Source organism: Lactuca virosa, chromosome 8 (assembly GCF_052849685.1).
Source record: "Lactuca virosa cultivar CGN04683 chromosome 8, Lactuca_virosa_CGN04683_v6, whole genome shotgun sequence".
NCBI classification, from domain to species: Eukaryota; Viridiplantae; Streptophyta; class Magnoliopsida; order Asterales; family Asteraceae; genus Lactuca; species Lactuca virosa.
Genome location: NC_136433.1, coordinates 151,522,188 through 151,527,462, shown reverse-complemented (window position 1 = coordinate 151,527,462; position 5,275 = coordinate 151,522,188). Strand labels below are relative to the sequence as shown.

The 5,275-nt window shown below is 30.7% G+C and overlaps 1 long non-coding RNA gene across 6 annotated transcripts; it reads right to left on the bottom strand.

Moving 5' to 3' along the window:
• Positions 1–1,466: 1,466 nt before the first annotated feature.
• Positions 1,467–3,874, bottom strand: LOC145128435 (uncharacterized). 6 transcript variants are annotated; one of them, XR_013716900.1, is made up of 9 exons: positions 3,702–3,874; positions 3,485–3,623; positions 3,291–3,408; positions 2,830–3,206; positions 2,372–2,657; positions 2,210–2,264; positions 2,052–2,139; positions 1,798–1,943; positions 1,467–1,732 (listed from the first exon to the last, which is right to left on the bottom strand). It is a non-coding gene; the product is annotated as an uncharacterized LOC145128435 (long non-coding RNA). The 6 variants fall into 6 exon arrangements; XR_013716903.1 differs by having other exon boundaries at positions 2,372–2,940; positions 3,057–3,206; XR_013716898.1 differs by having other exon boundaries at positions 2,830–2,940.
• Positions 3,875–5,275: the final 1,401 nt, after the last annotated feature.

The window sequence follows — 5,275 nt, the reverse complement described above, 5'->3', positions numbered from 1 at the left end:
TCTCCAAAGAGTTCCTTCTTCTCCAAGATGCACCAAGAACACTCCAAAGCACTCAAGCACACCTTCTTTTTCTAAAAAGGCTCAAACTAGGGTTAGGGTTTTCAAGGGATGGTGTTGGAGAGGTGGAGGCTAAGAATAGAATGGGTTTGGGGAAGTTAAGGAGCTTAAATAGGGCTCAACCACGAAAATAGGGTTTGGGCACTGACTGCATACCCCCAATGTACTCTTGGTACGCCCAGCGTACTCAGGGATGTCCTAGTACGCCAACGTACTAGACTAAGTCCAAAACCTTCCTAACTTCTAACGACTATAACTTCTTCGTTCCAACTCCATTTTCGACTATCTTTATATACACAGAAATGTATTGAGGAGCTCTACAACCCTATCTAATTACTTTTAACTTAAAACCCATCTAACTAAAATCCTTAATTCATAAAAGAAGTCTGAAACACCACTTTTCCCATTTTATCCTTTGACTTCAAAGCACAAACCGAACTTTTGGATCACATAATCTACATTACCCACATCCAAATGGGTCTAAATCTCTCTTTCCAAAATCCCAAAGCATTATGATACTTGATCTTTAGGTCACAGACCCAAATTTATGAAACGACTCGAAACATGGTGTTACACTTAACCACTTCAATAGTGTCATTTTCCAAAGTTACCCATCTTAGTAACTTATTCAAAATGTAAGTGGAACATTAGTTCATTAATTCTCCAAATTATTTGTAGTTATCCCATTATGAATGACTATATTACTAATTTAAATGATAATAATCATGTTTTAATGTCTTAGATAATATAATTTTGATTGTGATGATCTGACCATTTAAAAGTCAAATAATTATTTTCATAAGTTGGCATGTTTATGCCAACTGAAACAAACAAAAACTTTTCACCCATATTTCTTAATGTTTATTAATACTATTATAGTATTATAATAAAATTTGTTTATAATTATATATGATAATTGTTCAAAACTATTAAAAATAAATTATCACTAAGATATAGTTAAAAGTTAAAACACCACAAATTTTCTTACAAGTAGTTATATTATTTTAAAACTTTAATTTTCAAGTGATCCAGTAAAACCATTAATTAATTAAAGAAAGAAAAAATGTAACAATAATAGAAAAAATGTAACCATAGCCAAATCATTTCAATTTTTTTTTAAACATTGGTCTTCCATTTTAAACATAAAAATGTACTACAATAAATTCAAAAATAATAATAAATGTGAAAATACCTCTCTCTTGTAGTACAAAGATCGATACATAATCTTGCATTCACATGTCATTCTAAAGCTTGAAACAAACAAAAATGGAATTAATTTTATCATCCCATACATAGCAAATCATGTTTCTGTAGATAAATTTAACACTTAAAATAATAGTAAATACACTAACATTTTACAGTTATTTTTTTATTTTGTTTTCATAGGAAGATAAGCATATAATTACAAGTTAATGAGAAAATGTAGTAGATTAAATAGAGTTCGTACAATAAATTAACAAATTGGTTTCATAATTGTAACACTATAACAAATCATTGGCTACAAAACGCCATTAATATCATAAATCCTATATCCATAAGAAAAAAACCCATGAAGAAACAGGAAGAATAGAGTATTTCAATGGAATTTAGAATAATAAAATTGAAAAAAAAGGAGAAATAAGATCAAGATACAAATGAACCTTGCAGCTTCTCGAATAATCCAAGGTAGATGTACCTAAAAAATGCAAATTATGATGAAAATTGAACCAATTTTACTGATTAAACTTCATATGTTCTTACTTGTTCACGAGAAACCATTCCATTCGAGCTTCCCATCGACCACATTTGTGTAGGGCAACGCCTTTATACTTTGAGCTTCCTATAGAGAATCTAGTGCTTTGAAGACGAAGAACATGAACGAACTCTTCCTTTGTTAAGTTTTTGATCTAGAAAATTTATTAACAATCAGTTAAAGTACGTTTTATAAAGTACGTTTTATACAGTAGCAATCTAGTCTAAATATGATCGAAGATCTATTGATAGGTTAGTTGAACCTGTTTAAGATGTTCATGGTAATCGTTTATGTTATAATTGATATCAACATTTAATCATGGGAATCTAATGGCAGCTTGATCATATGCCCTGTATAATGAAGAGAAAATTCATATACCGATGATGGTTTAAAAGGTGCTACTATTAGAGAACTATTTACCTTGCAGCAACATGTGCAATGTTGAATCCACCTACAAAATCAAGCACAGAGAATTCTGATAGAACAATCAAATTAGGAACTAATGGAAACAGATCCAAATTGAAATAGAAAGAACTAAGAGAATCAAATGTTAAATGACAAATAGTGATCACAATTACTTACCTAAATAAACTTGTTTCCCACAATCCCTATAGAAATCACAAAAGTGAAAGATCAAAATTAAGTAAAAATAAAAAATGCACATTGTGGGTGTTTTTCATTACAAAATTGAAATTGTTCAGTAGATAATGTGATCGTATGATCATACATCCAGTTAAGCATTTAGATTAAAATTGTGATCGAGAAGTAACCAAATGTGCGATTCAGTCCACACATGAATGCGTAGAACACTCACGGACTTTAGTTCAGAATAAAATCTAGAGGTCCCTTAGATAAAGAACATATCTTCCTGTAACATTACATATAGAACCAAGAAACGTTAGATTTTAGTGTGTAAAGTTAAATAATCAAACAGTAACTTCCAAAATAAAACACCCAAACCTTCAATAAAAACATCAAGGATAACTTATAATGGAAATTTTCCAAATGAAAACATGTAAATAATCTAGATGTTTGCTTACAATGCTTGTAACTATGACCAATTCCATATAAAGCACGATATTCTCTTATGATTATACATGTAATATGAACAACATCTTGGACTTGTTGAAGTGTCTCTCTCATATGATCACCTAGAACCATCATGTATTCAACAATATCAACTGAAACATGTTATATTCAAGTAATCACAATATTGGCTTGAAACTAAAACTTAGAACGACTAATCATTAAAGGTTTGGGTAAACACATCATTTTTCATAGACTGATATCACTTTGCAATGAGGTTCAATAGATATCCATGACAAAAGAAGCTTCGAACATCTTTGACAAAAAAGCTTTGAACATTCTTTGACACATTTTGTCGAGCACCTGATGTGCACTGATATTTGTAAGTAATCTGACAAGGAAAAAACAAATCTATGGTGTTCAAAAGAAAATAAGTAATATGATATAATTTGTTTCAATGTCTCTAAAATCAAACCTGATTTCATTTTGTTCAATCCTACATCCGGTGTCTGGAAGACTTTGAGAACCGTGGCTGACGGAGACGACGTTGAGCAAAGTAGTTTGCACATAATCTTAGCAAGATGTGATTTTTCCTGCAAAAAAGATGAACACTTATTTTATAATTGATTGCCCTAAAAGGAATTACAAGTTCGTTTGGAAGAAACTGACCCAAAACCTACGACGGGCTTTAGTGGATGAAGGCATAGCGGAGATAGGACGACTGTGTGTAGAATGTAGTTGTAGTCTTCAACTTCTGATTGTACAGACGGTAATTTGAGAGATGGGGGCCTTTTCGGGTGAAGCATCCCTGAGACGATGCAAATTCGAGGTATGATGAGAGCAATCATTAATTGGAGATTATATATGAAACAATCTGAGCCCTAACCGAATATAGAAGGAGGCGAGAGCGAACAGAAAGGATATGTTGATTCTTCCTAGGGTTATGAATTTTGTCCACCGTCGCTAGTACCTGCTCCGACTCAGTTGAGAATAGAACGCCCGAAAAAATGGCGGTCACAATAGAAGAAAAGCGTGGAATTTTGTAAACGAAGAGAGAGATTAATGTAATGGATAAAGAGAGCCAAAGACGGTGGGATATCTATTTGTATTAGAATCAACAGGCAGTGGAGCATACAAGGACCAAAATTGCCATATTTCAAAAATATTATGGCCAATGTTTGAAATGTACAAAATGAACTATTTCTAAAGATTTCCAAAATTAATATATATATATATATTATAAAAATCATTTTGTAAAAGAAAACATCTATGATATCATATTGTTAAAACTTTCAAAACATAATATTAGAGTTTAGTGAAATTATTTCATAAACAAAAATACGGAAGTCAAAATCCTTCGTAATGTTATAAACAATGTTCTAAAAAGCTTGTCTTTTATCTACCACCAAACTTTAACAAAATGCTGGCTTAAGTCATATGTGTATATAAAAACGAATAATAGTAGAAAATATATGTAAATTATTAATTATATGCAAAAATGTCGCCTTAAGTCACGCCTTATAAACGATATGGTTCATCACGACTCAAAAAAGTTTGAGGCTTAATAATGCCGCCAAATCACATCTTACGTTGTTAGAACCTTGTTCATAAATGATTTAATTGAAAAGTTGAAAAAAAATGTGAATGCAAAAGTTCATAACAGGTTAGTCATATCATTTTCCTAAAAAATATTAATAAATAATTGACAAGCGTTATTTATTTATTATATTAATTATATACCTTATATTCACTCGAATAACACATAAGTTCTTAAAACATGTTAATGAATTTTTTTCAAATTATTATGGAATTTTTTTCAAACTATAATCGAATTTAAATAAAAGAAATAACAGAAGAGTATAATGGTTTTACAGAGTTAGCCCAATTTTTTATACCTTTTATAATTAAAAAATATACTTCTTTCGTTCCAAATTAATAGTCAATGTTTCTTTTTTTTGTCCCAAAATAATTGTCCAATTCTAAAAATAAATATAATTTTTACCAAAATACCTTTCATTATTAATAAAACTACAATAAAATTAAATGTAACTACCATAAAATTAAATGCAACAAGAAGATATAATTGTCATTTCATTTAATAAAATGAATGATAATTAATGTTTTCTGTCATTTTGACATTTTGAAAGGGAGGAGTATATATTATTGAAACTCGGATACGTAGGCTTGTAGCCTTAAAATGTTGTTGCGTTTTTTACTGTATTTGTAGGAAACAGTTTTCTTTCATGCGTAGGGTTTCCCAAGATAAGACAAGAATACCTATCACACCCCTTTGAAATACCTACCCCCCACCCCAACCTTCCTCTCTCTTGTTTTTACTTCTGAGCATCCCCCTTGATTTTATCGGCACTTCTTTGATAGCTTAGTCTTGAAACCTGTTCTTTTCTGCCAAAGAAGCCAGACAACTTCAATCGAGATGTACAGAAAGAACTTCTTTGACCA